At 38.3% G+C, this 27500-nt stretch overlaps 1 protein-coding gene across 2 annotated transcripts in view; it reads left to right on the top strand.

Annotated features, from left to right (window-relative positions):
• LOC135208407 (serine/arginine repetitive matrix protein 2-like) overlaps nucleotides 1-27500 on the top strand; it is a 219641-nt gene that overhangs the window by 34460 nt on the left and 157681 nt on the right. The window lies entirely within an intron of this gene.

Here is a 27500-nt window from a genome sequence, read left to right on the forward strand (position 1 = left end):
AGGAGAAAATTCATATGATTTTGTAAAATATCTCTTCGGGTATTTAGGTCGGGAGGAGGTTTAGATGTATGATGACATTTTTGATCTTTTAACACTGGTTTACCAAGACAACTCTGATGTAAAGTCAAATAAATCATTACTGAAAATGGACATTAAGAAAAGAAGGAAAATAATACACTCGTGCTGCCAGATTTGAATAAAACATGACGCTTATATCCTTATCCGGTATTATTGTACATTGCATGCTAATAGACTAATTCATATTATCGCTCTAGTACTAATGTTGTCATTCAGTCTCGAATACTATGAATTTATCTCTCATTTGACTTTCACCGTCACCTTCAATTATTGCTCGGCCTTATTACTCTGCCAGCTGACGCAAAAGCAGCGATCTCCATCCATCACTGTGAGGTTGCTCTGAATTCGGACGACTAGAAAGTTATTCTCCGTTTAGAATATATCAACAGATATTACATTGTGCACGGGTCATTCATTTCTCGGCTCAACCTAGAAAATGATTTATTCTTCAACGGTAGAGATTATGCTTCCTATGGCTGGATTAATCACTCTGACTGACGTATGTATAAAATGATAAATTTGTGAATAAACAGACCAAAGAGTAAGCAGGTACATCATTAAGCATTAAAATGCTGCCATCGAACAGTTAAGGCGCAGTTTTTTCACTTCCGTTAAAAACGGTGAATTTATATTCTTTCCTCACAATATGTTCGGAAGGTATAAGAAAATGAAAATACCTCTTCCATCGACGAATAGTTTTAAAGCCTTTTTCAAAATATAAAATTACTATTTTTCCTCAACAGGAATGTCCTTCCATCAACAGAAATCTAATTAAACTCTAGGTGATTCCAGAGTCATTTTCTGACCAAGTCGTTCTATCTTATAAACGGCTGATATGAATTAGGTGAACTCGATTTTTCAATGGATATGAATACCTTTTTTCTGTGGTAGAATTTTTCGACATTTGGGACAGTTTCAGACGTCAGTGGACTTTTCATGACTTTAGCATATCTCTGGAAGACCAGTCGAAACATGGTCTCTTATTTTCGTCTTTAAAACATTTATAAATAAGATTCCTTGCCAATTGCTTAGTCTCAGGAATTCTAATCTCTTTGGAGATAATCAGGTTACGGTAGTACTGTTGCAGCTATTCAGCTATATTTTGTAGTTTTATTTTTATTATCAGAACATGTTTATGCTTCATTTCTTATGGTATATGACCTCTTTTTTTTGGCTGCTATGTAAACAAGTTTTTTGCCAACCCTTTTGCAACTTTCTCCTCATTAAAACAGTGGGCTAATTATTTTGTTTTTGTTTTTTTATGTAGATCTGATTAAAGTCTCTGGTTGTTTTCTTTCTTACAAATGCTTTTCGTCATTTGAAATTTCCTGGGGTGCATATAGAAAAAATACCACTCGTGAGTCAGCAGCAAAACCATCTTTTGTAACGTCAAGGGTATTCAGTAGAAACCTGAACAATGGGAGACTTGCCCAGATAGCTGCATATGTTAATGCACCAGCAGAATAGTACTGTACTTCGAAAAAATATGATTTTGTGTTTATTTTTCTCATAATTGCAGCTGAAACGGTAAAGATTAAGTGAAGCAGGTCAAGAAATGGCACAGAAAAACAACAGAATTATCTGCCCATTTTAATTCCATTTCGCTCGTCAAATGATCAAGTCACTGAGAGAAACTGTCAGTGTTATTTTACAGTAATTGCCCTCTTTACTTGTATTTTATTTATTCCAGCCTGTCTCCTTTCTGTGCTGCATTAGTTTTTTTTTATCGCCAATAGTAATAATTCTTAGATTTAGCAAGAAATTTTTAAAGTACCACAGCTTCTGTCCTTTCTAACCATGTACTCTTAGTTTCCTTTAACGTCTGAATGTTTTAGCGCTTCGCTTTTCCCACCTGAGAGACATGCAGTAGTTTTTATTTCAATTTTTCGGGTAATTCCTCTCTGGAAGGGTTCAACTTGTTCACAGTCCACAAGATTTTCCTTTCGTTCTGGTTTTAAAATATCTAAACTTTTCCATTATAAATCATTCATTGTTTGGTGTTCTCGTAATTCCAATTTTATCATGCATTTTCAAATATTTTTTATAAGACCAGGAATAAGAAATTGGTCTCCTGGCTCCAAGTAATCATTATTATTACTCTAAATCTTGGGCAGATCGGTTTCTTTATCCCACGACAACCCGTTGTTCATTAATCAATATGTCCACTTTGTTTTCGAACTTCCGATCGTCATGTTATAAGGATAAGCTACAGTCAATTGAGTCATTGCTTTGGACGAGTTTTCTGCCATGTGTTATATGTGTTCTTTTCTTTTTCTGTGATAAAGGAAACGGAAAGAGAGCAGTACCCATAGACAATTCTCACTCTCACACTATGTACGTAGTATATTATTTAAATATTACCACACAAGAATAGACATGAAGAAAGCGACATCTATTCTTATACCTTAAAAAAGGGTTGTGTTAAGTTCACTTTTTAAACCTTCACTCCATCCCCACCCCACCCCCACCCCCCACCCCCACCCCCTCAAAAAAAAAAAAAAAAAAAAAAAAAAAAAAAAAAAAAAAAAAAAAAAAAAAAAAAGAAAAAAAAAAAACGAGGTCCGTATATGCACTTCACGAATTAATTTGGAGCAGCGATCTCGGGGCGGGGTAAGCTCCACATCGGGATGGGGGAACTGTCTTCCACTATTCAGGTGGGGGGGGAGGGAGGGTTGGGGGGGAGGTACTTATATGGAATGCGGGGGTGTCGGGTAGGGCGAGTGCCGAGGGAAACCTCAGCTGGCAGAAGAGGTCATGGAATACATTCGAGCCTCTCAAAGGTGCTGCTATGAAGGAGGTTTCTATTCAGTTTTATATTGTTATTGTCATTATTCGACGTCTAGACTTTGACAGAATGGAATATAGGGCAAGGGACTGCCGCTGGGACCTATGAGGTCATTCAGCGCTGAAACGGAAATTAACAGTGAGAAGGTTTGAAAGCTTTAACAAGAGGAAAACCTCACAATTGCACTATTAAAAAAATGTCAGGAGATGGTGGGCTGTAAGATGGAATAAAGGGAATATTAACGGAGGTACGGTAAAAGGAATGAAAGGGTATTGTAGCTTTGGGCTGGAGGGACGTTGCAAAGAACCTAAAGTAATGCCTAGGAGATCAACTTTTATGAAAAGGACACTAGCTTGCTAAGCAATTCTCCACAATATGTTAGTTGTTCGTATTGAGAAAAATCTCTATATTTATAATGTATGGAGTATAGTACGATGAAATTTGATGATAATGTTAATCCTGACAATTAGCAACATTAATACGTATGATAAATAAGCAATAAACAGGGACCGAATGTTACTTGATCCATCTCGAGAAAGAAAAATAGTGCCAAAATACTTCAGGGTTTCGTTGAGCATATTTTGCGACTTAAGTATTTTCATAAATAATTCCTGTGCTGATTTTGAGTGAATTGTTTTCGTAAAAATTTATTTGAGCTCATAAATAGATTCTATTGGAAGATTGGAGCTGAAATGAACAGATGAGATCTTAAAGAAATTATCAAGTAAATAAATGAATGAAAAACAGTGCTCTAAGTGTTGCTGGTAAGAAATCAATATTAATTATTCACTGAATATATATCAAGCTGAAGGAAAGCTCGCTCTCTCTCTCTCTCTCTCTCTCTCTCTCTCTCTCTCCCGACTCTCTCTCTCTCTCTCTCTCTCTCTCTCTGATACAGAATTAAAACTCTCCTTTTTGTTTTTAAATATAAGCTTTTCGAACACGTAACGCGGTACATTGTAGAATCAAACAAATTATTATCAGTAGACAAAGATGCAATAAACTCCCTCTTGTTAGCAATTAGTTACAAAGCTTTCACCAAATAAAAAAGAAAATGAAGTATCATTGTACAGAGCGTGACATGAAAGAAATCATTTTCCTCTCCCGTGGCATCCGGAAGAAGAAGAGAACAACAAAGCATTCAGTTTCAATGCTTTGATGGGCTCTTCATCCGTTATTCCTCTTAATAGGTTTTTTTTAGGAGAAAGCGCCTTTTTTCGGATTTCTTGAGTCGCTCTTCGAGAATGATGACTCAACTCTCAGCATTATTTTGATGCTCTCTCTCTCTCTCTCTCTCTCTCTCTCTCTCTCTCTCTCTCTCTCTCTCTCTCTCTCTCTCTCAGTTTCTGAAACTTACCTACTTGTCTCGGAGGTGATAACGTTTAAGATTATCTCCCTTACTCCGCCACCAATACAGTTTGTGACGGATTTCTAGCTTTCACTATTTTCAGCCACAGTTTATATATAGGTAAGATGACCGCGCACTGTGCGGGCACTCGCTCCTGTTTCAAGATTTGAACTACTTTCTCATTGCGTCTCACAAAATGTCGTTTTTGCATTAATTCAACTGCAATGTCGTCAGGCTGGAGAGCGACGAGAGAGAGAGAAAAAAAGTTGGCATGTTCTACATATCTTGGCCTTGGAAATATGTTTTCTCCGTGAGCTCATGAAGTTTACGCATCACAGTTTTCCTCTCTCTATGTCTCCTGTTATAATTTTGGACGGTTTGTGTATTTCTTTGCGAAGTGCTCAATGGAATAATCGTCTGAATATATACGCTTTCAAAATGCCTTACTTACCTCCAAAACATCTCTATTCGGATCCCTTGTTTTTCGTCCTATTTATAGACCGTCTTAGAAAACTACAGAACAAGCCTTTCGATTTTACTTGTGATAACTGACTTCATAATTAATAGAAAAAACTGAAGCTACAAATGATTACTAACAGAAAACGTTTGCTTTGACCTTGACAGACTTTTCATATGGGTCAGTCAAGGAAGTCCAGTAATAATGTCTTGTGAGTATCCTGAGGAATTAAAAACTGACACAAACCTCAATGAACTGCCTCTGCCGTGACCAGGTCTGCTCTGGACGATAACGATTGTCTCTGGAGAATCGAATCCTGCGAGGTGCCTTTAGCTGGTTGCTTGACTTATTTATTTTTAATTTCTTTTTTTTTTAATCGACGTGATCCTCTTCTTATCTTCTTTTGTTTACGCTGAGTTTTTATTCATGTTTAGGCTTTCAGCTCTTTCATTAAGAAAAGGGAGAATCTCGCATGACCACATCTTGGTTAAAGGTTCTCTCCTTTTCTATACTTAGCCCTATTTGCACATGTATTCTAAGTCTTCTCGTCTCCAATGTATAAAACTATAGCACATTTTAGTAACGAAACATCACTTGTTCGCTCCTTTTTCTTTTACATGAGCAAACCCATCGAGAGGACAAATAGTATGTGCACATCCAGATGTACCTATTGAAAGCGTGTATGTCGCACGTGTAGGCCACATACTGGATGAAAAATAACCCACTAACCTAGCCATGGCATCCCCACGCTGTCTCCTCCCACTCCCATCTCTGAGTAACTTCAAGCCACAGTCTCCCTCCGACGAAATTAGCACTGTTAAGAGAGTCTACGATTCCTTCCTTCCTTTATTTGGTCAGTGTAAATATGCACTCAAACCCCTTCATTTCCTCTGAGAGGATTTGTTACTATGGTGTTTGAGCCATCAGTCTTATCTAAAGTAACGGAGTTATGCTAAACTTCTAAACGGTATTCATTTATGTTGTTTGCGATGGGATGTTTGGCTTTAACCGCCAAGCAGAACCACTTGTAGATTCATCCGGGAACCCGCTGCATTTAAGTAAGAATTTTGCTGGATTATTTTTTGTTTATCACGTCGATAATTCTCTAGTTTATTTGATTGCTGGATTGCGTCATATTTTTTTGTTTAAGCTTTAATTGCAAACGAGCTATGTGATTTGCTATTTTACGTATGAGCAAGTTTGTGAACAATGACAACACAACCATCACCGTTTATCTGCAGGATTAAAGTCAGTCTGAAAGGAGGTACACTTCAGAATAAACGTCATTGTTTGTGAGACGTCACAGGAGGTGTCCACTACGTCAAACAAACAAACTGAAACGAGAAGAAATGACATTTTTGTCCGACGGGTGTCGGGGGGGGGGGGGGGGGTACCTCGAAGTTGGAGGTTGTTTAGTATGCTGGTAGGGCAATGGGTGGGTAGCTTAGCTTCTCTTGCAACGGTACTTCCACCTTCACTCATTCCGTTCTCGAAGGGGGATCCTGGGGCCTGGAAGAGGCCCTTTTCTGCCCCTACCTACCTCCCCTCCAGGTCCTACACTCTCCTCCCCACGGATGCTAATCTCGTAGTTTAGGGGTTTCTTCCCACCAGTTTCATCGCCTTAATTAATGAAGGTTATGCATGCAAGTAGCCAGCAGACGTTGGAATCTGGTTGGCGCTAGATTATCTCATCCGGAAGATGGTCGATGCAGAATTGATCAAATTTGGCCGCTTTATTGGCTTTCAGTCCTCCACCACTATCGCTAACGCATTTATTTGGCCAAGATAGGAGTGTCCACCCTACACACTCCTCTTTATTCCAGGCTCAACACCAGATTGGGGATACAAACTTTCACGGCAGAGTTAATGATTTGGCAAGAGCGGATTATATTTCTTCAGGGTATGGCTCAACAGCTGTTAGCTACACTCGGTGAGCGTGTCGAGTTTGCAGTAAACATATCATTTAAGGCTTCCTGTTTGCTGTAAATCCGAGCGTGCGAAGAAAGTCGTGGCACCATAGGAAGTGTCATCTGACCTCATTCCTCATGCCCCCGGAACACAAAAGTGCCATTAACCTTTTAACGCCACGCTTTTCCGTGTCAGTTGGTATCAGCAATGCTAAACGACTTCAGTCACATCGAACTACATAGTTCTCCTTAAATCTAAGCTAAATGTAAATTGCTGTAAAGTAACGTACTGAATGAGTGGTAACTGTAGTTTTGTGTTACAGCAAAGATTAGTTTTGTTGTAATTAACGTTTTCCTCTGACTGTGAAAGGTGTCAAATTGTGCTGAAAAATTCGCCTACAAAATGCCTTTATGCCGTCCAAGGATATATTTTAAAGGCTTGGCTTAACCCCTTCAGTTTTGCCCCGCCTCCCCATCCTCTCTCTCTCTCTCTCTCTCTCTCTCTCTCTCTCTCTCTCTCGTAATTAAAATCCTCAATAAAGTTTCAGATTGATTTTCTGAAATAGAAGTGTATCTGTGCGCTGTTGGAGGAGAAAAGTTTGCTGGTTTCGGGCCGAGAAGCGATTACTGACGGATAATTGACAGAATACGCCCCGAATTATGTCACACTCCATAGATGGCGTTAAGTAGGCGTTTCGGTGTCAGAAGGGGCTGACTTTATTAACCTACATTTTGAGTCTCGTAGTGAATTTTAAACTAGATTCACTCTCTCGTCTCCATTCCTCGACTTCGTAACTTGATTATTCATCGTTAATAGGATGAGTATACATGCATCATCTTTTAGTAATATATTCACCAATAACTGTGATTGATAATCTCACGCCGTAACCTTGTTAGTATACTGATGTTGTGCTCTTCATTTCGTGATAGGCATATGAAGTTAACAATGGCAGATTTTGTTTTTTTGTTTTTGTTTACGTAGCGTACCGTTGCGTACCGTACCGTAGAACTGATTTCAGCCTTACAGAGCTGTGGAAATATATCTCTAAAATTAGGAGTAATCGTTTCTGCTGCTTTAGCTAACAGGCGTACTAATTAACTCCAGGGGTTATTATCTCCACCAACTTCCCTCATTGTATGTATGTAGTATGTGTCTTTCAAGGTATCCTCGTTAACATGATAACTTGCTGCTTAGATCGAAATTATTCATCACCTCTACCTAACCCTTGGCTAACAATGTGATCGATCATCTTCACCAGCTCTAATTTATTAAAATTATCGAAGTAAACAGAGTCAAAACTTGCTCGTTGGTGGTTCCTTTCTCTCTTTCATTATGAATAAAACTTTTCTATTGATTGTGAATACATAAAAAGGAAATAGATGACACTAATAACACCACTCTGTCTGAGCAGAGTGTGATTCAAATTTTTTATTATTTTCTTTGGATTTTTATCAAGAAAAAATCAGTTATACGTCATTGGTATGGTATGGAAGCATCAAGAAAATCAATGTTCTTACAATTTGAGTGTACTACATATAGATGAAAATATAAGCAAGAGTTACAAACTTAAACGGATCCTATCGCATAGTTGCTATGTTTAAGTCCAGAGTTTTAAGATATTAGGTCTTATTTGTACTGGAATACTAAGTTGTTGAAATAAAATAAATGATTGTCCTATAAGATTGTTTTGGCCAAAAAACGTAGCTTTGTTAAACAGATCTAATATAATATTTAAGAAAGTCTCTCTCTCTCTCTCTCTCTCTCTCTCTCTCTCTCTCTCTCTCTCTCTCTCTCTCTCTCTGAGAGATATTAAACCCGTACAACCACCTGTATAAGGTTAACAGTCAACATGCCTTTTGACGCCCCGGATGGTCAGTTCCGAGTCTAGCCGCTGGATCATCTCTTTGAGCATGCAGGAATGTGAAGTGTGTGTGCGCGCGCGCGTGAGCAGAGCTTTCTTTGGCTACAGATACCTACTTCTCCAGACAGAAAGTTTACGGCCGAGAAATACCTCCGGGAAAAGTTTACGGTCATTTGGCAAATGAAGTGGGACAGATAAGAATCTTCTTCCAGGTCCAAATTGTGCTTGATTGGTTTTTAAATGTCTTCGGCTCTTGCGCGAAAACATAAGAGACGCTTCTCTCTCTCTCTCTCTCTCTCTCTCTCTCTCTCTCTCTCTCTCTCTCTCTCTCTCTCTCTTGATTTTCGTGTCTTTCAATTCAAACCTGTTCGTTATTTGACTTGATGTGAATAGAACTCTCGAACACTTATCATACGTGTCAGGTAGAGTGGCCAGTGTCCCCTAAGCAAATCACGATGGAATAAAATAGCAATTTGAATCGGATGTTTTGCTTTTCCAGAAAGGCAGCAGCAACTCTATGGCCATTTAACGTTCCACGTTTAAGGTCAAGAGATTTCTCTTGTGGGAACGTCTTTCATTTGTCTCGAATTGCGATATTTCGCGAACCGTCTTTGACGCCTGAAATTTTTTACATGTTCGAAATGACAAAGGTGACCGAAGGCTGCACAACACAAGGGAGAAAAAGGAACAGGAAAAGTAATTCCGAAGCCGGACACCAGAGAGAATGTTTTCTGTGAAAGAACAAATAAATACTGATGATCGGAGCGATCATCTCATTTTCTTTTCCCAGTCTTTCTCGATTTGTGCTTGTCTTCGTTCAGTCAAGGAACGCAACACTACCCAGCTGCATGTAACAGGTCAGGGGTTGTCTCTCGACCTGGTTTTTCAATTCGTTTAGTAACAGAACTCGACCCAGGGTCACCGGAATGGGTCAGAGGTTAAATATTATTCATCCGAATGACTCTATAGCAATGAGTATGATGTCGCTTGTGTATTCATTTCGGCCTCCTGCATTTCATTGTTGTATTTCATTAACCTGTAAAATAAATTTTGGTCATTCTGGGAAGTTGTGTGTGTGTGTGTGTATGTACGTATATTTATTATTATTATTATTATTATTATTATTATTATTATTATTATTATTATTATTATTATTATTATTATGTAAGTTCTTGCTTTTGTGCGCCGTGTGCGTGTTCTTGAAGACGGCATTTTTCTTTTTTTTTTTTTTTATGGTGAAAGGGGCCTTGTAGTCTGTCCTCTCCGGTGGGCCTTTTGTTATTCAGATACGGAATATGAACGGGCAGGATTTCGCAAGTTCAGCATTTTTTTTTACTTGGATTTTATATGCATATCAGATCTCTCTCTCTCTCTCTCTCTCTCTCTCTCTCTCTCTCTCTCTCTCCCTCTCTCTGCTTGTCTTGATGTACGTGTAATTGTGTGTGTGCCGTAATCAGATTGAATGAGAGGCACAAAGAAGCAGAAATGCACGCGCTCTAAGGGCTCCTCGTCTGAAGTATGATTCCCAAATCTCTGTTATTTCATTACGACCGCAAATTTACGAAACATAATCAAATGGTCTTTCTTAATAAAGTCTGATAAACCATGACACACTCTGAAGAAATTAAAAGTGGATTCCCACGGAATACAGAAACCAGATATTGGGACTGAAGAGGAAGTACACGAAAACCCATGTAAGATTGAGGGTTCTCACAGCCGTCTCGGACGTACATAGCTAGTTACAAACAGATCATGAGATCCTTTGTATAGAAGAGATGAGTTGGAAGATAACGAAATCTCTCCTCTCTCTCTCTCTCTCTCTCTCTCTCTCTCTCTCTCTCTCTTTCCTTGTGCGGGACTCCGTGATTTCTATGGTCTGTGTTGAACAACCTTTTGGAAGACTTAATGGGAGGGGGAAAGGTCGTCTCCCCTCTTGCCAAGATGAAAGAGAGAAAGCCTGCGATTTCGAAAGGATCTTCCAGAGTGGTGCCTCTATTTATTTATGGGAGTCGTTCGTTGCAAACCGTCTCTACTCGAGAAGAAGAAGAAGAAGAAGAAAGCTTTTGGATGTGAGGCGAGTCAAATCATTTTTGTTGTCACGTTCTTCCTTTCCTTTTCTTTTTCGTCCTTCACGTTGCTAGCTTTTGTTTTGAGTGTTGCAACGTGAGAGTCTGAGACCATTTTCTTTTTTATTTAGTCTTTAGTATTTCCTTGTTCGATATCAGCAAGAATTCGGCTAAGTTTCTTGAGTGACTTATAAATATTTTGCCAGACTCGTTGATTTCTGTCGTGAATTTTTCTTAACGTTCTTACCAGTTTTAAGGTTCTTGATTATTTATTACATTTATTGCTTCTCTTTCCGAGTAATACAAATTTTACGGTTGACGACAGTATTTGATTCACCATATATGATGCCAGTGTTGCCATCATATATGGTGGAAGTAAGTAAGAATTTAAAGTGGTATGTCACGCTATATAGTATTTTAATTCAATATTTTGTTCTTATTTTTACTTTTTAAGTTACTAGAAACGAACTGTGATTTCTTTACCATTCAACTTTTTACCCTCTCTATTTCCCATGAAATCTGAAAATACTGTACTACTTTTAGCCGTGTGATTTTCATACATTGTGTCTCACAAAGATCTTCGCATTTAACAGCTGTTATGAAAGTCGTTGAGTTGGATGTAATAGCCGATGAAATAAGAGTAAGTCATTGGCAATTCTGCAGTAAGAATGAACATATAATATAATGCTGGAAGCACAAGAAACAGCTCTCTCTCTCTCTCTCTCTCTCTCTCTCTCTCTCTCTCTCTCACATCAGTGCATACTATTCATAAACAGGCACACAATCATCGAAGAATTTGATATATGAAACTTTTTATATCACATCCACCCATATCCTCAATTGTTTTGAAAGTAGAGCGCGAAAAGTCAGCCATCGCAAACACAGTGTAGCTTTCGGTTGTTAGAATGGAAAACATTAGACCAAAACTATAGACGTATGTGAGTGTTAAAATTTTCAATTAATAAAGAACAGTTTCCACGTCCAAGTCCCAATCCATCCAAGCCTAATACAAATGGTTTCTTTTATATCCATCTTTTTTTTTTATTTTTGTTTTTTAAGACACGTATACAGGTCACACAAATGTGGGTGAGATTAGTGTATACTTCTGTTGAACTTGTTTCGCTGATGTAATAACAGTTAGGCAGTGTCTGGTACTCCTACATAACCAACAAACAAAACTGCAGTCTGTACAAGATATAATTCATTTAGCATGATTTTCAATACTTAATACCAACAATAAGTACATCTTTCCAGTACAGTCAAAAACAAATACCAACAATAAGTACATCTTTCCAGCACCGTCAAAAACAACGACGAAAAATGGTAAAAATCAAACTGTTCATTCGGGTCTTAAAAGAGAGAGAGAGAGAGAGAGAGAGAGAGAGAGAGAGAGAGAGAGAGAGAGAGAGAGAGAACGTACGTCCATTCAGCCCTTGATTGTTGCAGCTTATTATCTCATACAGAAGGATGTTCTCACGGAATACGGCTTATAGTGAAAGTCCGACTGGTTCGTTCCTTATTACATCCGACTGAAGAAGTGGGATTGGCCTTCCTTTTGATTTAAAAACGTCTGATTGAAATCAAAGATGCGGCGCTCCCTTTCCAAAACACGTTTTTTCTTTTTTTTCAGCAGATTAGTTTGATATTTGCTTCATCGGAAAAGAGAAAGTTACGGCAATACATTCGAAAAGAATGGTCGCCCGTAGAGATAGAACAGTTGGAACGGAACAGTAATGTTGGCACAATTTAAGACCGAAAAGAGCTTGTACTCCTGTTATAAGCTATCGCATATAAGTGCGTATGTTTATGTATTAGTGTATGCGTGGTGCTCGTATCTGCGAGCTGTTTCCTTTGTCATTGGGAAAACGAATCTCTTTTACTGCAAAAGGATGTTTTGCTGAACAGTAGCTGATTCTTGAGTATTTGTCCAAATCTGACTGACTAATGTCACCAAGACGTGAAATCATGCCTGCACATACTCATACTTGCGTATTCAGAATTTTTATATCGTACTCACAGAAGGAAACTGATGTTTGATTTTGTCAGTGTATTCTTCAATAAGAAGAGCTCTTCTTGAAATCCAAAGGACCTGAAGTGATGGACTCAGGTGACCTTGGTAAATACCAAATAACCACGAATTTTACCACTCGTCATCTCCATAACGAAGGTAAGCGTTAGTCCCATCTCCACTGGAGCTTTCTCCGCAATGTTGATAGATGTCCCAGTGGTAAGCCAGCAAATTCTTGAGCCCCCAGAAGAACCTGTCCTCAGAGCCACCCTAACTGACTACAGCAGCAGGTCAGGTTCTGCTGAGGAAGACTTCGGGTCAGGTTTTGGCCTCACAACAAGGGTGTCAGTTTCCCTAAGAAGGTAACTTCTCCTTCGTCATTTTCTAACGGTCTCTCGAAATGATTTGTAAGAGGCCAGTATTTTGTTGACGTTGTTTCAAGAGAACACGATGTAAATGGCAAGGAAGCGTTCATCGATGTTTTGTAATATATTTTGAGTAGAATGCAGAAATCTGAAAAAAGATACCGGATTACTGAAATTTCTAAGTGAGAAATGTAGCTACTCAGGTCGTGTTATTGAGAAAATAGGCGCGAATCATGAGCGAATGGACCGCCTGACTCATCAGTATTCCGAAAAGTAGTCTTTCTCACAGTTTGCCAACTCGACACCCTTGTAACTGTAAAGCCGTCGTTCGGATGTTCCATCCATAATCCAATTCAATGCAAATGAGAAGAGTAAAGCGTTAAAAAATGCACGAGATGCTGACTTAAGTTGCAAGTATGCAGCGAAGGAGCTCATCTCGGAACTTCCAAATAACTCTTATTGGCGATGATGATGATCGTCATGATGATTGGATGGTTATTTCCATACAAATGACCACTAACAGGCCCCGATCTTTCTAGTAGGTCATTCAGTACTTTGCGAGAAGAAAAGGGAGAGAGCAGGAAGCAAATTACAAAGTTAACTGCGAGTTGAACACCATTGCTTCTCTTTAGTAAACGTGGCTGCTCGAAGACATTTACTTGCCATTGCTCCAATCGAAACAGATGTATGGCCATGATTACATGACACCAGTCCATAAATAAGATATTAGAATAGGGTACCTCAATCCCCTGTTCCGGGTTGAAGAGAAGGATGTAACACTTATTCGCATGCTCAAAAACACGGCTTCTCCTTAGGACGTTTAGGCTGCACTGTCAGTACTAAGCTGGAAAGGTAGAGAGGATGGAAATCTTGCATCTTCGCTAATACCGATAACCGACCTTCGGCCTTCGGCTGGGGCTATGGACGAGGGTTTTGGTTATTGCTGTGACAGTCAGCGCAGCATTCTAATCATTCTGTGCCCCCAAAAAAAACAGTAGAAAGAAAAAAAAGCAATAAAAGGCTAGTGATTTGTCCCAAGAGAGACAGCTGATGATGATGGATATGAGAGAACGAAAAAGATAAATATAAGTATGTATGTGTGAATAGGAATATGCATTTGGAATGTGAAACTTGAAGAAGGGTGGAAAAATGATCGAAGTTTTGTGCATTTAATAAAACAGGAAACAGCCTAAAGATATCTTCTTGTCTAGATGAAAAGCAAACCTAGACATCCCAGCCATTGTCATTCAATGTAAAAGCCCGCAAGACCCTTGGAAGCTTCGCCATACACAGCTGAATATCCTTGGCATTCTGCCCGGCCTCTGCAAACCGTTCTCTCCGGAGAAACAGGACAAGGAAGGGAGTGAAAGTGGAGAGTGCCGTCACTTCATTTTGATATCTTAATGATGTGTGAACGGGGCAGAGAATTGGTGAAGGGGGGTTATGGGAAAGAAGGCGTTGGCGGTGTTATCCCCGGCGGCACACTTTCATTTCGTTAAGAAAAAATAAAATATTAGGTGGCCCAACGTTGAACATCGTTGGCCGATTCGTGAGAAACCAGAGCCAGACGCTGTAAGATTAACCGGCTTTCGATTTGGTTTTAAATTTACCCATAGAATATATATGGATATATAGTATATATATCTATATATATATATATCATAATATATATATATTTTTTTTATATATATATATAATATAATATATAATTGTGCATAATGCATAATCGTATTACTGATGAGGGCATATGCCCCGACCAGGATTCCAACCTGGGCTTTTGGTTTAGATACCTTGCAGTCTACTTTGATGCAAGTTGATATCGACTCTTGTGATTTTCTGTCCGAATTCAGTTTCTGTACATAAGTTGATGGAACTGATGCCAACCTATCTCGACCATGATAGCTAAGTGGTAAGTATGTAACACTTAACTAGATTTATGATTTTATGCAATATATATATATATCTATAATATATATATATAAATATATATATATATATATATATATATATATATATATAATTTATTTATTTATTGTGTAAGTGCCTACGCATAAGAGGGCTGGTACTGAATAATTAAGCATCAAGTCAACTTACGTACAGAAAAAGTGAGATAAACAGACGATGAAAATAATATGTATGATAATATGCATATGCTTAATTACATATGTTTGGTGTTATTTTGAAAACAGAAAGTGAAGATATGTATATATACACAAACATACCCATAATAATCTCACTTTCATGTCTGGTGAAGAGAGAGAGAGAGAGAGAGAGAGAGTAGAGAGAGAGAGAGAGCGAGAGAGAGAGAGAGAGGAGAGAGAGAGAGAGAGATATTTCCGCCTAATTTTGCAACAGTTTTCTCAAGAGTAATGAAAATAGCGTTCAGTTCCCCTATATTTGAATAACCTTGAAATGACCACTCATGACGCTCTTCGAAATGACATAATATTTCCCCAGGTAACGACACCTCTTGGAGGCTTCCCTTGAGCACCTAACTGCACATTTCTGTTGTTGATTTAGTAAGAAATCCCGCAACATACCCTAGGGCTCAGTCTCCCCCCCCTCGTATCCCCTGGTCCTTTCCTCCCCCCTCCCAAAGGAATCATTCCTTCTCTGTAACTCCGTTACTGTTAATTGCGTCACAGCTGCCACATGACCAACGTCGGTGACAAAGTTTGTGTGTGTGTGCGTGTGTGTGTGTGATGCAAGAGTCCCAGAGCAAAAACCATCGTCAGTGTTAAAGGTTCTGAACTGCTGCTGGGCTTGGAGCCTAAGGGTTCATCTCCATGAGGAGTTAGGTGTATACTCTCTCTCTCTCTTCTCTCTCTCTCTTGTTTACTTATTCTGTGGTTGTTGGCTTAGCAACTCCAGTACCTTTTATTCTTTACTTTATGAGTATTTTTACTCATTGAATGATAGTATAATTTCAGACTTTCTTCTTTCTAGAGCTGTTATATTTTTATTTTTGCTTCCTGCTTTATTTACACGGTAATATTAGTGAATTTCTCATACCTGATATCTTGGGCCAATGAAATTCTTACACGTGTTTCATTAAAAATAATTTCTTTGCCATCTTAAAATCCATAGATTTTGATTTAGCTCATTACATGTCAGTTTAAACCCGTGACAAGTTAGCTGTCTGCCAAAAATGGTAAAACCTTTTTTAGGCATCAAAATGAGGACGTGGGATTATTGTGAAAAGGTTTTATGCTGCGAAATTCCTCATGATATGCCTAGTTTTAAATGGCGATGGTGATTATCAAATAAGAACCGTATATGTTAGGATTTTCCACACTCTCAGAGAATATATATTGCCTTATGACTTTGGGGTGTAGGATAGAAAAAAAATCGAAATGTCTTTTCTCGAATTTGTGTTCGCTCTAAGTTGGCCAGCCAAAAAAAAAAAAAAAAAAAAAAGCGAAGCCTCACGTGTGTTACATGCTTAAAGTAGAGATGAAGGACTGATTTTCTTTCTTAGGAAGTTACTTTCTCTAAATTTATTATTTGTTTTCGAAAGTTCTAAACCGTGATCAAGTAGCAGTATCCTCAGCGCGTGGTGCACTTGTAGCAGATTTAAAGTATTATTCATTTTCAGCACCGAGACCTTATTCATTTTTCTTTTTGTCGCTGTTTTTACAATAACGCTTGAAAAACTGGACTAGAAATGAATAATTGATATAAAATTGCACAATAACTGTAAGAGATTTGTTCTGTTGCCCTTTGTTCCTCAACTTTGGATGGTGATACTCATGCGTTTGGGCCGAGAGAGAGAGAGAGAGAGAGAGAGAGAGAGAGAATTCTTACCAAGGTGGTGGTAAAAATTATGTTTTTAAGGAACGTGCCAGAATCGATCTTACCTTCGTCTGGGATCGAACGTGATGTATAAAGTTACACTAGTGCCAGCATTTCAAATTTTATCTGCAGGTGCTACCAATGCACTATGAGAGAGCAACTGACACCGAATTATCTTGAAGCCTTGATTACTCATTGCTTGCTGGGCAGATTGAAGTTCAGCCATAATTCATGAGAAGTGAAGCATTGTCTTCCGCAAGAAATGTCAGGGTTAGGCGGCTTAAGAGCCCCATTACTCAAGTCGTGGTGCACGTCAGTTGGGGGGGGGGGAAGGGGGGGGGGGGGGGGGGGGGGGGGGGGGGGGGGGGGGGGGGGGGGGGGGGGGGGCGGTTTGGTTGGTTTGGGTGTTGTTACTCTGATGTTTCCTTGTGGCGCTCTGACTGAGAAAAATCGGAATCGACACGGCTTCCAAGGACTGCTGACTGACTTTGAGACTGGCTGGTTAATTAACGGTCGGGGATTTGGATCTCCACGACGTGGAGAAAATAAATCGCCTAGATGTCGACGAAATTCATCTCAGGAGTAATTTAAATGAATTCTGTTTTTTTACAAAATGTTGTTCTTAATATAAGACTATTTAGATTTATGATGACAAAACGATCATTATTTTTCACTTGTTCTCTTGCCTACTTTTCACCTTATTGTATTGCGGAAGTTCATTGTAGCATTGGTTCAGTTCATCGATGTAATTGTAATAAGGGCAAACATGCAAACATATATTTATAACTTTTCCTGCGTATATGTTTTTTTTTATGTTTTTCGGCAACTACTGAATATAATTTATCCAGGAAATATGTTCTTCATTGGAAGTGCAGTATTAGAGGCCGAGGATGATAGAAACAAAAGTACTACAGCTGATTCAGGATTTCCCTCTCTCTAGAGTAGTTGACAGTAATACCTATAGCTAATATAGTATTATATAATATATATATATATTATATATATATATATATATATATATAGATTATATATATCCATACATACATACATACATATAAACATACATACAGATATATGTATGACCAGTTCAGCAAGGTCACCTAACTATGGTATCGCGGGTTCGTTTTCCGCTACCGGACATAATGATTTCTTCAAATTTTTTTGAAGTTGGAGCTCAAGGTTTGTAGTGACAAGCGTATCCAAAAAAGAGCAAAGAATTTGAGAAGTTAAAGGACATCGTGGCTATTACAATTTCACAATTTTATATGTATATATATATATATATATATATATATATATATAATATATATTATATATATATTATACATATAACAATATATATATAATAATATATATATATAATAATAATATTATATCATATTATGATATATATGTGTGTATATAATATATTATATATATATTAATAATATATATATATATATAATATATATATATATATATATAATGTTTATATATACTTATATATATATATATATATATATATATATATATATATATATATATATATATATATATACTATATATATATATATATATATATATATATATGTATATATTATATATATATATATATTATATATATAATATGTGTGTGTGATATATGTATATATTATATATATAATATATATATATATATAATATATTATTGTGTATGTAAATTATTAAATATTATTTTAATGTTATGGTGTGTTTGTGTATGAGCGTTTGGGAAAAAACATCGCCTGCTGCTTCCGCCCGACACAAACTCCCTTGGAGGATCCCGTAAGCAATTTCCGTCCGAGCTGGAACCCAAAATAAACTCCTCATGATCCCAGTTAGACGAGACTGTGAACTTTGACATCCCGCGCAGAAAGAGGAGGAAGTATACGAGCCAGAAAAAAGGAAAAGAAGAGGGAACATTTGTTAAGTGACTGTGCGAAATATCAAGAGACTTTCCCAGGTGAAGTACTTTGCTTTCCAATCAAAGCCCGTTGACTCTTCCGTCTTCCCACACGAGAAAACCAACAGAATCCTGTTCCACGTCCCCCACTCGAAAAATAATTGCACACAGAAGGAAGAATGTTTGCCCAGAACGGACTTTGTTCAAAGAATTTTATTTATCTGCGTGCGAGATGAGGATTTAATAGACGATTCCTGTGAGGAGTCGCCTATTTTACTGAGATAATAATTAAATAAAAAGAAAAATCTTATCCAAACTGAGAATGATCGTATGAAAGTGTAAAAGTTTGTGATCATCGAAAGAGAGAGAGAGGAGACTCCGTCTTGCCAAAGGAAAGCAAATAAGCTTTTGAATAAAATGAAAGGAATAAAAGAATAGCAAAAAGAAGAGGAAAAGATAATGATGGAAACCGCTAGAGTAAATGTTTGCTCTGATGCACCATGACCTGTTGCCATTCGCCGCCATCAATCGGTGAAGCGAAGTTCATTCCCGATGATGTTATGTGAATGACATTGCATGGCCTATCGATCAACGTTTCCGCGATAGCCCCTTCTTCTTCTTCTTCTTCTTCTTCTTCTTCTTCTTCTTCTTCTTGGCAGGCATTGGAGTAATTGAAGTTCATTGGCTGTTCAGCAACACGTGCAGTTTTTTGCTTTTATTTACTGCTTCTCACGCAGCTGTTGCTCATACTACTGCTGCTATTACTCTGATAACTATAATGACAGCAATAAATGATGAAGTTTATTACTCATTGTAATCTTTTCACCAGTATTATCAAAGATCGTAGAACATACTTCCTATCTGGTTTATTTTTTAATGCATTATTCATTGAAATATGCGAACAGTTTCATTCCCAATATACATATTTGTTTCATGACAATATATTGGAAAAAGATTTCGAGGAGATTGAGCAACACATGTCAGTCTTGTAATTCTTGTTTCCTGAATCCGCTGATCTATGGAATTGGCGATAGAGGCTCGAAGACAACAAGCGTCATTCACTTCACTCCCGTTGCTGGAACCAGAAGAGAATCGAAAACTGCCAGCCAACGTTCTCAGTTCCCTATTCTAGACACAAACGCGCTTGCTTGAACTCTTAGTGGCTTTCTTGCAGCCCGGCGTATGTCTCAGTTTAGAGGCAAGTTTGAAAATACCAGTGAATCTGTCATGATGTGAATATCTATATTTCATTTTCATGAATGTCGTTTTTAATGAAAACAGAAAAATAGTCAGGCAACACCGCCGTTAGGACTCCCGAATCATTCCGCATTTATTTGTATCAGACCTACAGATATTAACATATCTGTTAACTGAATGCAGTCTTTGGGTAAAGAGTTGGCGAAATTCATTGCATAACAGACATAACAAGTCCGGAAAAAAAGCTTTTGTGCATTCACTGCGCCATTTCAAATGAAGATAAATTTCTTCAGTGAGAAGTCAAGAGTATATGTTTATTATTATTTTTTATTTTATTTATTTATTTATTTATTTATTTTTTTTTTTTTTTGGCTATTCCATTTCGATAATCCTTTCTTTTCCGATTGACTGACTTGTGATGTCGCTTAACGAAATCTTTTAATAGAAATTGATTCCCTAAGACGGATTAATTGCCCGTTAGTGCCCTGAGGGTTAGCCGAGGTGCCCTTAACGGCCAATTCACCGGTCACGAAGTAGACCGTTAACCAGGTTTCTCAGTTGACCTCCCCTTTCATGATGCCGTTGGCTCTTGGCGCCTCTGATTCATCCTTTTTTTTTTTTTTCTTAATCTGAATTTCCTGAACAGCCTTATCTCCTGATCTCGTTCTTGCTGAAATACAAATATGTTAGTGCTTTTCCAATTCCATACGCACGTGCAGTTTCCTATGATTATAACGTTTATGACGCCAGGTTACAGAAAGCAATCATTCAATCTTGGTTTTCTATTTATATTCATGATATAAACCATGTGTTTTATGTATTTACATATATATATATATATATGGTGTGTGTTTTATAGATACATATATAATATACATATATTTAATGTATATCAACGTATATATGAATGTAAATGGGTGATATCATTCAATTACTAGTACATACGTGTTTGTATGTAGACAGACACGTCTGTTTGCTTTTACTTATTGGTGCATAACTATTTATATTATTTCTCACGCGTTGCTGCGTAACTAACAAAGGGGAAAAAAAGCAGGAATGAATGGCGGGATTCTTTTTCTGTAGGACCCCCAAGTATTTCAAAAGTTTTGAACTATTGGCAATAGCAATAAGAAGTGCGATCATTCAATATTTTTAATAACACCACGATCAATGCCATTGTTAATCCAGTTGTTCCAAACGACTGGTCTAGAATCTGGCTTCCTTAGGTGAACGGAAAACTATATCAGTCGCTCATTTTCCTGGTAAGCGGATGTTGTCACGTAATTCTATCAATACTGGCTTTGATTTCTAATGATTTCATTCTCATTTACAGGTTTGTACCTTCGTCTGCTGGTTCGACATGGGAAGACCAGGGCCGTGAGTGTTCGTCTTCCTTGCTTTTATGAACTTTATTCGCCTAAATTTCCCTCATTGACAATAGTCTTGATACCTTCCCTGAATGATTTTGATTCGGTGCTTCTAGCAACTATTGATTTATTAATGTTTGAATTTTTTTGCTATTTTTAGTTATTTAATTATATATATATCAACATTCTAACGCAGTTTCTGCGAAAATTTTTGTCTTCTTGCAAAAGGGCTTAACACCAGTTTTCAAAGTACTGCAGCTTGCTTTAGAGAGAGAGAAAAAAAGCATGCTGATATTTTCCTCGTCAAACGTTATTTTCCGAGTTCTGCTTGCTGATTCTTTTTCCACCTCATTTATGGATGTAAATGAATAAGTAGTAGAAATTATGAAGTGTCTGGTTTTATAAGTAACTATAGTGTGCTTATACCGGGAAGGATGGGAGTATAGATAGAGGATCGAGCTTGCACGTCAGTTCTCGTAAGCAGTTACATATCCTGCCGGAGCTTAGACTAGGCTTAAGGAATCTTCAAACTAGCTTTTTAATTAGGGACTTTTGGTTTGAGAGGATAGCATCGGGCTGGACGACGGCAACTTTAAACATGTTGTGTATCACTCGTAGAGTCTCTTGCTCTCAAATACAAAAAAATAGATACATGGATAATTATGTTGGCCCCTTTCTTTTGATAGAGAAATTCAGTGTTTGGCTCTCCATCTGTTAACCCAACTAAAGGGAAAGGAGTCTGGTGACAAAGAGACGTGCGTGTACAAAGTAAAGAAAAAATGTGACAGTGACGCAGAATGATAGGGAGACAGAGTAACGGGGAAATGGCGACAGTTCGTGTTCATTTCAGCGATGTGGTTGAGAAAAAGAAAATGTTGAATGCGGTTTCCATCGGAACCTTTCTACATTATCAAAGTGGCCCCGAGCGACAGAAGTTTCGTCACCTTTCGTCACTGTGACAGCGAAAGAGGGGAAATGTGGAAAGTAAAATGACAGGGGTTACTGCAGTCGCTTGTTGTTATTCTCATCGTAAAGGTTATGATTTTGATTCCGTTAGGGTAGCGTCTTTGGTAAGCGAAATCCAGCTTTCCTGGTATTACAACAATATTCGACGGGATTGGAAACTCGAACATTCGCCGTTAAACACTGCCATAAATTCGTTAGATATTCATCGGATCAAATCTCTCCCACGCCACCCAACCCCTTTGGAAACCTCAGTTCTCTCTCTCTCTCTCTCTCTCTTCTCTCTCTCTCTCTCTCTCTCTCTCTCTCTCTCAGTGATGTGTCTTGTAGGTAGTGAACATAAATACAGTTTCTCAAGAATTAAAGACATATACTAAGTGCTATATATTCTCGCCTTTTCAGACTGTTGCAAAATGGCATTAGTGAGTTTTTTTTTTTTAAGGTTAGATGCAAAAATCGCCTCCCACATTGCATTTGCCAATTTGTTTCTGGACATTCCACTGTTAACCTAACCAACTTCCGTCTGCTTTGTGCCTTGGGCAGTGGTATGTGTGCCATATGTCTCATATAAAAGGGAAAAAGCTGCTGACTATGCACTTGCATCCCTGCTGCGCTAAAAGAATTTTGTAAAAGGAAGGCAGGAACTTTAAGTGATGCAGTTATGTAATTAGGTTTTTACGAAGCTGTTTTTCTTAGAAGACAGAGTCATTTTATTTGTTGGCGTTGCAGGAGAGAGATGGAATTCTGTAAATTGCCACGAATTCCCATCAAACTTGACTCCTTGGGCATTAGTCCATCCTTAGAAGAGTATAGGGTTGAGGGTAGCAGTGGGAAAGATTGACTGTCTCCTTGCTGTCGTCGCTTAATTTACTTATTATTTGTGGTAATTTTATTTTTTCTATTTTGTGGTTGCCTCTGGTTTGTGGTCCTGAGCATCTGCTGTCGAGGATTCTGAAACGCGGATTCGAAGTCCTTGTTGTGTTTGCCTGTGGGCGCACCTCTTGTTTTCTAACGAATGGCTTGCGAAAAAGAGCAAATGAACTTTAGCGCGTGAGATGTATTGTCAATGACTGGAAGATGCAAATGAAGAAAATAATGGATAACTCGCCTCATGTTGCATTACTCTTTGAAGAGATCCGTACTTTTCTTGCCATTTCTTCCAGAAATATGTTGACTTGGTCAATCCTTGCTGGAATTCTTTCCTCTTGTCATATCACTTGATCGGTGAGTTGTATTTCCAGACAATGCAAACAGAGAGGAGGAGGCAATGCCCTCCACCAGACAACAGCCAAAGGTAACCCCAGAAAATCATTCCGCAGCCATCATTTTGCCAAAGGCTCGAAGCCAAGGGGAACATGACAGTCATGTGTCATTATGAGACGGGGGTATTTATTTCTCTCGAACGTTTTTATACGATAGGAAAGATATTTTGGTGCTCACAATTTCAAAAGGAACTGCTGCTCATTTGAAGCTTTGTGAATCATTGCCTTGAGTTTTCCTTGCATTGGTATTTTACGTGTTCATGAAATTACCTATAACGTTCATTGACTCTTTTTCCACGTTCAGTTTAAGCATTCTATTCTGTGGAAGTTTTCTTTACAGTGACAGGTCTTTGAAGCTTGCTCCTTGTGAATATCTACAAACATTAAAAGCAGCAGTACAAGGCATGGATTATTATAACATCCATTAACAAACATGACAGCCGCTAGTGAAGTTACATCACCTTTAATCTTCTTTCATACTTTTATTATTAGATTACATTTTTTGTATATTCGAGACAAACAGGAAACACATTTGCAGCTTTAGTCGACAAAAGCATACGATGATGCGGCTCTTAAGTAATGATCAGTTACTTTTTCAAGTAGCATATTTGGTATCCCTTTGCCAAAGGGCATGAAGAGGAGAAGGAGCTTTACTGACACTGTGACCGGAGGGTACTCATAAAACCTGGCCCGTCCGGGAATAAACTCTACGTTCTGCCACAGTCTGCAAACTCTCTTTCTCCTTGTTTGTTCGTTTCCCAGCACTCTTCTTGTCTTCATTGTGTTTCCAGCCTTTACCCGTCACTGTACCTGTTCCTTATTCTACTTCCTCAGTTTCTGCCGAAGTCTGTTGTTTCACTTTTTAATTTGTCTATTTTTAGACTTGCTTGTGCTTTATATATATGTATGTATGTATGTATGTAGTATGTATGTATGTATGTATGTATGTATGTGTATGTATATATATGTATAATGTATATATGCAACATATATGTATATATATACTACATATATATATGCATATATGTAAAAGGTGTGTATATACAGTGTCTGTGTATGTCTGTGTTTATGTATATAATGAGAGAGAGGGAAATAAATACTCTTGGTATATCGCTGAACGCTCTTATCTACTATCAGAGAGAGAGAGAGAGAGAGAGAGAGAGAGAGAGAGAGAGAGAGAGAGAGGATCGAATTATTTTTTCTTTTCTCTTACTACTGCAACAGTCATTTTCCTAATAGGTTATTTTGAAATAAACCGAACAGGAAGAGGAATAAATGTGTAATATCTCAAGCTCGTAAAAAGAGATTTCAACGACTTTTGGGAACAAATCCAAGAATGAGATTTCAAACGTTCATTGGATTAAAACCATTATATAAAATTCAAATGGTTAAGATAACCACATACGCAGAGAGAGAGAGAGAGAGAGAGAGAGAGAGAGAGAGAGAGAGAGAGAGAGAGAGAGAGACTGATTGGTTGACCGATTACAAATGAGAATCTAAAGTTATGACAAACTGTTCATCCGAACACAATACGGACGTTGCTTTGTTGATGGACGTCATTTTGAGTCGTTGAGAACACTCAATGTCGATATTGACCCCAATTGAACAAAGATATGAAGAGGAATCCTCAGTGAGCAACAATGTCAAGGCAGAAGGAGCATGATTCAGGCTGATCCTGTCAACTTGATGAGCTTCGTAAGTCGTTATTCTGAGACATTCCTCACTATCGTTATCATCACCATCATCGTGCTTCTTTTTCTGCTTCTCTCTCTTTGGGAGCGAAAGTGGTTCATGAGCTCCAGAGAGGTTAAACTAAAGATCAGCTTCCATTTGTTTTGGTGAATTTTTTGGCTGCACTTTTCTCTCGACAAAATATTTCAGTTGTAGTTTTAATGTGCGATGCTGTTCCAGCATCTTTTCCTCTTAAAGTTTCTGACCATCAGTACATTTACTGGTGGTTTTGGTCAGTCAATCTATAGATTTAATACTGAAATGAAACTTGAAAGGTGTAAGGGTGAACGGAGGTTGGTCATATTTCTCGTTGTTTGGTTGAGACAAGGTAATTTGTCCACTTCCTTTATATCTTTTTCATCTTTCTAATGTCACCTTTTAATGGCAGGTAGACAGCAAGAAGAAAGAAACTTACGTTAATTTTGGAAAGGTCAACTCAGACAAGTGAAGCTCAACCAAGAATAGTTGAAAAAAGTCAGTACACCATGACAGAGAGAGTGAAACGGAAAAAAAAGCGATGCACGGAAGTTGAGGGCTTAACTCGCCTCAGTTGTCAGATCTTTTTTGTGAAAGTTAATATTAGCCTACTGAGGTACAGATCTTGTTTTGAAAACAGACTGCTTTATCTAAATAGCTGGATTACATATGGCAAATGCGAAGAACTGCTTTATGCCCTCAGGAAGTATATAATTAATGTGATATTTAATCAGTCCAATGCGCGCGCAGGGGGTGGCAGTTAAAGAAAATTCGTTGTATCTCTGTTGACCTAAGCATGCAATTACGACTTGCTGGGTAGTCGATTATGGTTGGTTCCAACTAGAGTGCATAGGAGACACCGGGCTAGCAACCTCATCTCTGAAGACATCAGGAGGAGGCGAAGGAGGAGGACCTGGAGAGAGACTACCGTTCAGAAGCCACCGCCTATCGAAGGAAAAAAGTCGTGTGGTGAAAAATATATCCATAAATGTGGTTAAATTCAAAGTTTCCTTTAAATTCAATTATACTCGGACGGAAGCGGGCTGTGTCATTTTCACTCATAACTTCTATCAAACTTTTCAAGTTGTGTTTGGCTTCTCCGACCGTACCAGCGCTTACTACCGGAGTCCAGATGCATGAGGTCACCAACCCACAAGGAGAGTCTGGGTAATTACTGAGGCCTTGTCGTCACAAACGCTTTTGAGAACTGTATTCAAGATTGCTGGTGTGGTTTTGCCTTCCACTTGAGGGTGGAGATAAAAAATCTTAACAGTGATAGTAAAAAAAAATGAATAAAACAGACAAACTTGTATATTTGAAAGAAATAATGATGAATGTCTTCCCCGTAGACAGACAGATTATTAAAAATGAGAGTAGAAGAGAAAATAACCTTTTCAACAAAATGTACTTCTAACTGTCTGTGCTGTTGCATTATGTTGACAAATGTTTTTCTTATGTATTCAGTGTCTTGTTAAATGATGTTACAGCCTACAAATTTTTAAAGGTGAAAAAGACGAACAGGTTTCAGATATGCTCAACAAAAATGACTCACGTCTTTATATATGCTTTAGGATATTAATCGTAAGGATGTACTACTCAAGAAAGTTTGCCGGTACGTGATAAAAAAATAGAGGTAGCACTTTCCCCCTCACTGACAAATGATAATGCTCTCTCTCTCTCTCTCTCTCTCTCTCTTCTCTCTCTCCTCTCTCTCTCTCTCTCTCATCAGAATAATGGTACGTAACTAATGACAAGGTAGGAAGGTGCAAAGAACCAGGAGACGAGCGTCCTTGAAGGCTTACACACACACACACACACACACACACACACAGAGTTGAATTTCATGCACGCTAGTTAATCCATTCCCTGCTTATTCATGATGGAAGCGGCCATAAATTCCGGAGCAGCCAATTCTTGCCTTGTAATAAGAGGACATTTCATTTCGATCAGTGGGCACCTCCGCTTCGGGAATCCTCCAGACACGACCTTGGACGGGCACGATGTTATGGGTATTGGGGCTCACGCAGGGCGTCTGGCGGGATGGGTGAGTTGGGTGAGCATGAGTGATGTCGTCACCCTCTTTATTGCGATGGCGACTTGGACTTCATGATGGCGATGATCACCATCTCTGGACCGCAGGCTACGGCAAGGGTTGTGTGTGTGTCTGTGTCTCGGTTCAGTTCTTCCCATTATATTCCTGAAAAGATTTTTTTATCCTTGACGCTAATGATGTATTCCCATTTTTGTTTGTTTGTTTGTTAGAACCAGCTTCAACTTCGTTGTTTTCTTGGTTCTTTTGACGGATTTAGAAACCTTTTGAAATTCAGAGATTTATAAACTTGACTGAAATTTGTCCAACCATATACCATCACGCTTCCAGGTAATTTTTCTGTTTGCGATTTGGGGGACTCGGGAGATAGAATGGTATGGAATCTG

Source organism: Macrobrachium nipponense, chromosome 35, assembly GCF_015104395.2.
Source record: "Macrobrachium nipponense isolate FS-2020 chromosome 35, ASM1510439v2, whole genome shotgun sequence".
Taxonomy (NCBI): domain Eukaryota; kingdom Metazoa; phylum Arthropoda; class Malacostraca; order Decapoda; family Palaemonidae; genus Macrobrachium; species Macrobrachium nipponense.